Consider the following 11,021-nt stretch of genomic DNA (forward strand, 5'->3'; position numbering starts at 1 on the left):
TCGGTTACTTGAATTTATTCGAATCTTATCGATTATTATTACTATTTTATTTTTATCGAAACAGGAATTACCCTAGCCGGATTAGGTTCCCTAACCTAATTTAATTCTACCTAAGTTATATGTATTTAACTCTAAGCCTTCACTCTTTATTTAAATTCTAAGCTTACCCAAGAACTAGTACTTGTACCTTGTACCTTGAGCACCATCAATCTTGTAAGATACATATATACATATATATATATATATACACCTAGAGGAGTGTGCCTAGAACCTAAAATGATTTAAATAATAACCCTATCACACTTCCCCAAGGAGGAGCCAATTTTCCAGAACCACCATCATGATGTTCGAGGAAAACCAAGACCTAGTACCCTAGACCTAGGGTGATGTTTTGAAAACTAGTTTCCTTTCAACTAAGAATCAACCAATTGTTGCATAATCCTATGGTTCAACTCCAAAACCACCCCTATTCCTTTAAAATTTCAAACAAATCCTAACCTTCCCATCCATTTCCAGCTAATGGGCTTTTAGGACATTTTACCCCAAAATTTGCCTATAAATACCAACCTTCCCTAAGCTTGGCAAGCACCAAAAACACCACACCACACACACACATTCGGTTAGAGAGAGGAGGAGAGCAAGAGAGAGAAGTCTACAAGAGAAGAAGGAGGAAGAATAGAGCTTTCTTGTGCAAGCTTAGTAGGTAAGCCACAAACACAACCTTCTTTTTCATTTTCCCTTTTCTTCAATACTTGTTTCTAAGGGTTCTAAGTAATGTTTTTAGATCTTTTATTACTGATTTCTCATGTTAAAAATGCTAAGGGTTGAGTATTGATTTCATCTCTCTTGTATTTTCCCCATGTTGTCACAAAACCATCTTCTTTTGTACCAATCTCTCAGCTTTTCAAGAGCACTTCTTCAAACAAATTTTTGGAGTTAAACATGTGATAGTTAGCATATTTTATTCACAAAATAAATGAAACTTTCCCTTGGTGGAACCCCTTTTTCATAAATCTTCTTGTTTTGGGCAAAGCACCTTAGAATCTGTTTTTGCAGCCCACTTCTAGAAATTCTAGAAAAATGTAAACAATTATTCTAGACCTCTATTTTATGTCAAAACGTTCCTTAAGGTGTTATCTTTCAACAAAAATTGGTTTCATCGAAAAACATTAAGCGGTTTGCAAGAAAATCAATTTTTCGTAACGATCGACGGATCTGGACAGAACCTGGACAGCGCTGGAATATTTTCTAAATATCTTAAAATCTGGAAAAGCAATCCCGTTTCTGAAAAATGTTCTAGAAACTAGAGCAAATTCCCTACGAACCATAGGAAGGCCAAGTCCATTGAAGGATCTAAAATAGGCCTTTCATTTTAATCTTTATGCGATACTAAATCTGGAAATTTTGTTATGTGTGGATGTTTTATACCCTTGAGATCATGAGATTGCTTATTAGCTTATGATCATATCTTGGCATGATGTTATATGTGTTGTGGTGATGTTATTTACCTTTCTCATCTTAAGAATGCATGCTTATATGGATATTATTGTCTTATAAGTTGGACTAACCTTGATTTTAAAATATTTAATTCAACGGGAAACCTAATTGGGAGGGCATTGGGTTTTCGAGCACTTGAGTAATGAAAAGATGAGAATATGTGATATTTGGATTGTTGGGATGCGTTCCCTATTTGAAAGTTAAAGTCTTGCGCAAGTGGTTTTCGGAACCCTTGAAAGGAGCGGTTGTATTCGGACCCTAGGTGGTTTGGTGTGAAGAGGGATTTGGGCAAGGCCATATTTTACCATCTCTTTTGAGGCCCTGCTGTTGGCGCTACGCGGTATATAACCGTTGGTAGGCATCCGAGGTTAGTTCTGTAACAAAGCAGCAAAAGAGGGGGCATACCGAATAATCCACGTCCGATTCTTGTGGTTGGGAGGACGAAATCTCTTTGGGGGATTTCTAGTTTGCTAACACCTAACTTAACCATTTATTTATTTATTTGAGTATCATGTTTTACTACTTGATGTTATAATTGTGATTGTGTATTGGACTGGGAAAAAGGAGTGGGGTGTGTGTTTGTGTTTACTGGGTATTCAAAGCTCACGGCGTATCATGCCAGGTGACGACGCGGAACTTATAGCGGGAGATGACAAGCCGGAAACCTTCGAAGACTTTTGGCTATCTTAGGAAGGCTAGAAATTTCCTTTTGTTATTTTGTAAGACTCATGTGAAGATTTAAGCTTCTTTTGGGATGTAATGTAATGGATCTATCTTTTGAGTTATATATATATTGATTGTTATATATTCTATGTATGAACCCTTTCGTTACTTATGAGACCTTGTGTCAATACTTTTTAAGATCCGTCAAAAGGGTAGTGCGCTGCCTAAGAAAGCTGGATTTAGAAGGGAGGCTATTTTGACTCCTTCGGCGATCTGGGATCTTACTTGGTTATTGACCATAGGATTCATTAGTGACTCTCCCTTAACTGCAACCTATAGAGTAGAATCGAGGCGTCACAACTTGGTATCAGAGCCTAGGTTCAACCCTTACCCACGCGTTTCGACCTGCGGTTAGAGACTACCTTGCCCTGACTATGTTAGAATATTTCTTGACCTATCTTAGGGAATTTCTTCGAATTTCGGGCACACCAACATCAACTCGTGAGGACCTACTTCAGGATCGTGAAATGGTTTTAACTTTGAGTGAGACCTCACATCGCGCAGTAAGGGGTACTATTAGTTCTATGTGTCTTCTATCGATTGTCGTACCCTCATCTTGTATTCATAACCTTTATTCAATGTCATCATTTTCCAAGATTAAGTCTTGTCCATCTGGTCCTGTTTTATATACTACTATTTGTAAATTCGACCTCCTTTGACCCTTGATTATTTTATTTAGCCCAAGACTTCTTGTAAATAATTTCATTTTCTTTACTCGGTGATGAATCTTGGATATTCAGTTTGAAACGCGGATGGCCAATGCAGTTTCAAGTTAAATATCTAGTTTAGTCACTACATCTATAACCTTGATCACATTGAAGTTCGAAACCATAACATCATACCATTCATCCATATTTCAGTTAATACTAACGTTATCACCATAACTGCTTCGTATTCTTCGTCTCCACTTTAATCCAATTTTAAGAATCTTGTAATTATTATTATATATATATGAAGTTTTGTTGTGTGAACACCCTAGGATAATTAAACTCCAACTTAAGATCAGGAATTGCCTCTGTAGTTAGAATTCGACTTACGCCACACCCCATTCAAAGAAAAACAAATGGTGGACCATACTTCGAGACAAGTAATAACATGAGCTTGCAAGCAACAATAGAAATGCAGTACTAGGAAATCGAAACCTTAAGAATGGACTAGTAACCGTGGCTAAAATCTCGAACCCTATCAAGAATTAGATTTTGGAGGAGTCTTACCATCTTTGTGGAAATAATCGGCATAACATTGACTTCAGAATGAAATGAGGTAGAATCCAAGAGGATTTGGAGCTTGTGGAAAGAAAACCCAACTTCATGAGGGACCAGAAAGGAGCAACTAGAAGGCAACCGGCAGAGTCTTTGCCTTGCAAGAGGAAGAAGCAGACCCGTCTGTAATCGAGGGTAATTTAGTGCTATGCAATTCTTGGGTGCATGTTTTATTTAATATTGGTGCATCACATTCTTTTATATCCTCTGCTTGTGCTAAATCATTAGAACTAGTAGGAGAACCCCTAGAAGCTGCCTTAGATGTAATGTCACCTATGGGAGGATGCGTTCGGATAAGATTGATCTGTAAGGACTGTAAAATAGGAATGTCGGACTTCGATATCATTTTAGGCATGGACCGGTTGTCTGCCCACCGAGCAATGATCGACTGTCGTCAGAGGAAAGTGGTAGCTCACACGCAAGATGGAACACGTTTCCAGTTTAAGGGGGATAGACAAGACCCCATGGCTTCAACAAAACATCGGACGCAGTGGCACGATCAACTTACGGGTAGGATAGCAAGTCTGATTCTAAATGAGGAGGGCCTAGGAGAAATAGAACTTCCGCGCATAGTATGCAATTATGCAAATGTATTTCCTATGGAATTACCAGGATTGCCGCCAACTCGGGAAGTAGACTTTAGCATCGAGCTGCAACTTGGAACTACCCCAATATCCATGGCTCCGTATCGTATGGCACCAGCAGAACTACGAGAATTGAAGACACAACTACAGGAATTGCTCGAGAAAGGATTCATTAGGCCAAGTACTTCGCCATGGGGAGCACTCGTGTTGTTTGCTAAAAAGAAGGATGGATCGTTGAGGGTATGCATCGATTATCGTCAACTCAAACGAGTCACGATTAAGAACCGCTACCCACTCCCAAGGATTGATGACCTTTTTGTCTAACTTAGAGGCTCAAGGTGCTATTCAAAGATCGATCTCAGGACAGGTTACCATTAACTACGAGTCAAGGAGGAGGATATACCAAAGACTGCCTTTCGTACTAGATATGCCCACTATGAGTTTGTAGTAATGCCCTCCGGACTAACCAATGCACCGGCAGTATTCATGAGCCTAATAAATAAGATTTTTAGACCATACCTTGACCAGTTTGTAGTAGTATTCATTGATGACATCTTGGTATATTCAAGGTCTGAAGAAGAGCATGAGCAACATTTAAGGACTGTCCTCCAAGTTCTTAGGGATAATCGGTTATATGTCAAGGCGAGTAAATGTGAGTTCTGGTTGAATGAAGTAAAATTCTTAGGGCATGTGAATGGGATTGCGGTGGATCCAACCAAGGTGGAGACAGGATTAGATTGGAGACAACCAAACCGTGTCAGAAATTTGCAGCTTCTTAGGATTGGCTGGTTATTACCGGAGGTTCATCCAAGATCTCTCCAAACAAGCTAAGCCAATGACTCGTTTGACGCAAAAAGGAGTAAAGTATGAGTGGGACGAAGCTTGCGAAAAATCCTTCCAAGAGCTAAAGAAGAGGTTAACTAGTGCGCTAATTTTTGACCATCCCAGAAAGAGAAGAGGGGTACACTGTGTATTGCGATGAGTCTAAAGAAGGGTTAGGTTGCATGCTCATGAAAAATGAAAAGGTAGTCGCATATGCATCCAGGCAGTTGAAACCACATGAGCGCAACTACCCCACACATGACTTGGAATTAGCAGCTGTAGTTTTTGCCTTAAAACAATAGCGACATTACCTGTATGGGGAACAATTTGAGATTTTCGCAGATCACAAAAGTCTAAAGTATCTATTCACACAGAAGGACCTTAACTTGAGGCAGAGACGATGGATGGAGTATCTTGAGGATTTCCAGTTCACTCTCTCATATCACCCCGGTAAAGCCAATGTAGTAACAAATGCTCTAAGTTGCAAGAGTAGAGGGATGATGGCTAAGATCTCCGTCAAGGAATGGGATATGGTTAAGACACTCAATGAGTTCAGGATCCAAGTAGAATCTCAAGATCCAAGAGCATATCTTAGTGCGTAGAAAGTAATGCCTAAGTTGATGGATGAGGTTATAGAGACCCAGAAGCACGATCAAGAGGTAGCCTACATCAAGGGACGTCTGGAATCAGGAGAGCCCATGTCTGATTGGGTAATTCACCCCGATGGGAGTTTAAGATACCAAGGCAGGTTGTTTGTACCAAGTGACGAGTTACTTAGAGAAAGGGTACTGAAGGAATGTCATCATTCTGCATTCGCGGTACATCTAGGAGGGACTAAAATGTACCAAGATTTGAAGAGGCAGTATTGGTGGAATGGAATGAAGAAGGAAGTGGCTAAATTTGTTGCAAGATGTCTGACATGCCAACAAGTGAAGGCGGAACATCAGAAACCAGGGGGAATGTTGCAACCTCTACCGATAGCCGAATGAAAGTGGGAGTACGTGATGATGGACTTTGTGACAAGGTCGCCTAAGTCACCTAGAGGGCGCGATGCTATATGGGTAATAGTGGACCGCCTCACCAAGTCAGCGCATTTCTTACCCTATAAGATGACCGACACTTTAGAGTCTATGTGCAGACTCTACATTGGGGAGATCGTTCGACTACATGGAATTCCTGTATCTATTGTGTCAGATCGTGATTCACGATTCACTTCTCGGTTTTGGGGGAGCCTACAGGAAGCTTTTGGTACTGAGTTATGTTTTAGCACCGCCTTTCACCCACAGACAGATGGACAATCTGAGCGCACTATCCAGACACTCGAAGATATGCTAAGAGCTTGCGCAATGGATTTCCAAGGAAGTTGGGAACGACACTTACCCCTAGTTGAATTCGCCTACAACAACAGCTTTCAAGCTAGCATCGGTATGGCGCCTTTTGAAGCATTATACGGACGACCTTGCAGATCGCCGATTTGTTGGACGGAAATGGGTGATGCAAATCTGATAGGACCCGAACTTGTTCTAGAAACTACTGAGAAGGTCAAATTGATCCGACAACGGTTAAAGACTGCCCAAGACCATCAAAAGAATTATGCAGACAGGAGGAGAAGACCATTGATGTTTGAAGTAGGTAGCCACGTGTTCCTAAAGGTACAACCCAGGCGTGGAGTCGTACGTTTTAGGAGAAAGGGGAAGCTGTCGCCACGATATATTGGACCTTTTGAGGTATTAGAAAGAGTGGGCGAAGTAGCATATAGATTAGGTCTACTCCCGTAATTAGCAGGGATACACAATGTCTTCCATGTATCCATGTTGAGAAAATACATCGCTGACCCGACACACATCCTCAAATGGGAAGAGATCAGTCTTGACAAAGATATTACGCTTAAAGAAGGACCGGTAGCAATACAAGATCGTCGAGAAAAGAACCTTAGAGGCAAGACGGTTCACTTGGTAAAAGTGCTATGGCGTCATCGGGGAGTTGAGGAATCTACTTGGGAATGTCAGGATTGGGTGAAGGCAAACTACCCCGAGCTTTTCGAAGACAGTATGTAGTTGAATTTCGAGGACAAAATTGTTTTAAGGGGGATAGGTTGTGAAGCCCCTCAAATATGTATTCACTTTGAAAACCCTAATGTTTGAATTATTTTCTTAAAGCCCCTCGGTTACTTGAATTTATTCGAATCTTGTCGATTATCATTACTATTTTATTTTTATCGAAACAGGAATTACCCTAGCCGAATTAGGTTCCCTAACCTAATTTAATTCTACCTAAGTTACATGTATTTAACTCCAAGCCCTCACTCTTTATTTAAATTCTAAGCTTACCCAAGAACTAGTACTTGTACCTTGTACCTTGAGTACCATCAATCTTATAAGATACATATATACATATATATATATACACCTAGAGGAGTGTGTCTAGAACCTAAAATGATTTAAATGATAACACCATCACACTTCCCCAAGGAGGAGCCAATTTTCCAGAACCACCATCATGATGTTCTAGGAAAACCAAGACCTAGTACCCTAGACCTAGGGTGATGTTTTCAAAACTAGTTTCCTTTCAACTAAGAATTAACCAATTGTTGCATAATCCTATGGTTCAACTCCAAAACCACCCCTATTCCTTTAAAATTTCAAACAAATCCTAACCTTCTCATCCATTTCCAACTAATGTGCTTTTAGGACATTTTACCTCCAAATTTGCCTATAAATACCAACCTTCCCTAAGCTTGGCAAGCACCAAAAACACCACACCACACACACACATTCGGTTAGAGAGAGGAGGAGAGCAAGAGAGAGAAGTCTACAAGAGAAGAAGGAGGAAGAATAGAGCTTTCTTGTGCAAGCTTAGTAGGTAAGCCACAAACACAACCTTCTCTTTCATTTTCCCTTTTTTTCAATACTTGTTTCTAAGGGTTCTAAGTAATTTTTTCAGATCTTTTATTACTGAGTTCTCATGTTAAAAATGCTACGGGTTGAGTATTGATTTCATCTCTCTTGTATTTTCCCCATTTTGGCACAAAACTATCTTCTTTTGTACCAATCTCTCAACTTTTCAAGAGCACTTCTTCAAACAAATTTTCTGAGTTAAAAATGTGATAGTTAGCATATTTTATTCACAAAATAAATGAAACTTTCCCTTGGTGGAACCCCTTTTTCATAAATCTTCTTGTTTTGGGCAAAGCACCTTAGAATCTGTTTTTGCAGCCCACTTCCAGAAATTCTAAAAAAATGTCAAAAATTATTCTGGACCTCTATTTTATGTCAAAACCTTCCTTATGGTGTTATCTTTCAACAAAAATTGGTTTCATCAAGAAACATTAAGCGGTTTGCAAGAAAATCAATTTTTCGTAACGACCGACGGATCTGGACAGAACCTGGACATCGCTGGAATATTTTCTAAATATCTTAAAATCTAGAAAAACAATCCCGTTTCCGAAAAATGTTCTAGAAACTAGATCAAATTCCCTACGAAGCATAGGAAGGCCAAGTCCAGTGAAGGATCTAAAATAGGCCTTTCATTTTAATCTTTATGCGATACTAAATCTGAAATTTTGTTATGTGTGGATGTTTTATACCCTTGAGATCATGAGATTGCTTATTAGCTTATGATCATATCTTGGCATGATGTTATATGTGTTGTGGTTATGTTATTTACCTTTCTCATCTTAAGAATGCATGCTTATATGGATATTATTGTCTTATAAGTTGGACTAACCTTGATTTTAAAACATTTAATTCAACGGGAAACCTAATTGGGAGGGCATTGGGTTTTCGAGCACTTGAGTAATGAAAAGATGAGAATATGTGATATTTGGATTGTTGGGATACGTTCCCTATTTGAAAGTTAAAGTCTTGCGCAAGTGGTTTTCGAAACCCTTGAACGGAGCGGTTGTATTCGGACCCTAGGTGGTTTGGTGTGAGGAGGGATTTGGGCAAGGCCATATTTTACCGTCTCTTTTGAGGCCCTGCGGTTGGCACTACGCGGTATATAACCATTGGTAGGCATCCGAGGTTAGTTCTGCAACAAAGCAGCAAAAAAGGGGGCATACCAAATAATCCGCGTCCGATTCTTGTGGTTGGGAGGGCGGAATCTCTTTGGGGGATTTCTAGTTTGTTAACACCTAACTTAACCATGTATTTATTTATTTGAGTATCATGCTTTACTACTTGATGTTATAATTGTGATTGTGTATTGGATTGGGAAAAAGGAGTGGGGTGTGTGTGTGTATTTACTGGGCATTCAAAGCGCACGGCGTATCATGCCAGGTGACGAAGCGGAACTTATAGCGGGAGACGACAAGCCGGAAACTTTCGAAGACTTTTGACTATCTTAGGAAGGCTAGAAATTTCTTTTTGTTATTTTGTAAGACTCGTGTGAAGATTTAAGCTTCTTTTGGGATGTAATGTAATGGAACTATCTTTTGAGTTATATATATATATATATTGATTATTATATATTCTATGTATGAACCCTTTCGTTACTTATCAGACCTTGTGTCAATACCTTTTAAGATCTGTCAAAAGCGTAGTGCGCTGCCTAAGAAAGCTGGACTTAGAAGGGAGGCTATTTTGACTCCTCCGGCGATCTGGGATCTTACTTGGTTATTGACCATGGGATTCATTAGTGACTCTCCCTTGACTGCAACCTATAGTGTAGAATCGGGGCGTCACAGAAACCCTAGTTCGTGGCGAAACTAGGACAGGGAAACCCTACCCCTCCATAAGGGTGTTTTGGCTCTTGCTTGTTTGGTATGTGCTGTTAGAGTGTGTCTCTACAGGTTGTATGTATCAGTTTGCAAGTCTGGGTATCAGGCTTGAGGGCATCAGTATTTTGGGGAATCAGTTTTACCTGAGGGTATCAGTTCACAGGCAGAATTTTTGGCAGAATTCAGTGGAGTGCAGTCATTCAGCTATGCTCAAATCTATTCCAGTGAAATTGGGCTGAGATGCTGTATGTTTTCTCTTTTGCTAGGTAGTCTTGGAACCATAGCTTTAGAAGGCTCCAATATCCCCCAGGTACATTGGACTTGTGTTGTTAGACTTTATCAGGTCAGAGATTTAGTTCAAGGGCAACCAGTTTTCCTTCGCCAGTGGTAAGGCAAAGAAGAGCCAGATAGGGCTCATTGGTTCATCTGATCCGACAGTCATCAGTCACATCATCAGCAAACTCGTGATGGCACAGGGTTCGAAAGAATTTGTGGCCGTGATAGTAGCGTTAAATCAGGGAACTACCATGCAGGATGAGACCCGTGCTGAAACGCAACGCCCATCTGGGGCATCTGCCTCACATCCAGCTTCGGGACCCCAGCCGAACTTTGACCCACTTCCGCCAGCTGAAGATTTGCATGGTCCAGATCCTCGAGAAGGGTTGGCACAAACCCGAGTTTTCAAACCCCTGGTGCAGCCTAATGAGAGGCTTTATCCCCTTGATGCTAATGACCTCGATCCGACCGCGGTGAAAATTGTGAACCTTGATAAGCAATTCAAAAAGACACAGGGCCTTAACTCTATTCCCGACATTGAGGATGGGTACACCGAGGCTGCCGTATGGCTCCCAGACCAATTCAAAATGCCACATATTGACCGTTTCAACGGGTCTGGAGATCCTATGGTACATATCTGAGTTTTCTTGGATGTCCTGAAGCCGATGGGTCTGACTAAGCCACAGAAACTCTCTCTGTATGGAAGAACCCTGTCGGGTATAGCAGCCGCTTGGTATGCCAAGTTGGAGAATACAATGAAGCAGAACTAGGAAGAGTTGGCTGAGGCCTTTGTCGATCAGTATTCCTACAATACCCAAGTTAAAATGATCATGCAAGAGCTTGAAACAACCCGCCAAAACCCAACAAAGTCTTTTATGGAATTTGTTGCAAGGTGGAGAGCAAAGGCAGCACAGATGACAGATCGCCCTTCTAAGAGGGATCAAGTGCGGATAGTGGTGCGAAACCTCGAGCATGATATGTTGCAAAAGTTGATAATCATTCCACTATCCACTTTCAAAAGTTTGCATGAACTGGGGGTTCAGATCGAGAATGCGTTCAACAGTGGAATCATTCCCAGAACAAGTGAACCGACAAGGAGGGCGATTTCAGGGAGTACCAATGCTGGTAGTAACGTTATTC

The sequence above is a fragment of the Camellia sinensis genome, chromosome 3 (genome assembly GCF_055761805.1).
Source record: "Camellia sinensis isolate YWXY chromosome 3, ASM5576180v1, whole genome shotgun sequence".
In the NCBI taxonomy this organism is placed as follows: domain Eukaryota; kingdom Viridiplantae; phylum Streptophyta; class Magnoliopsida; order Ericales; family Theaceae; genus Camellia; species Camellia sinensis.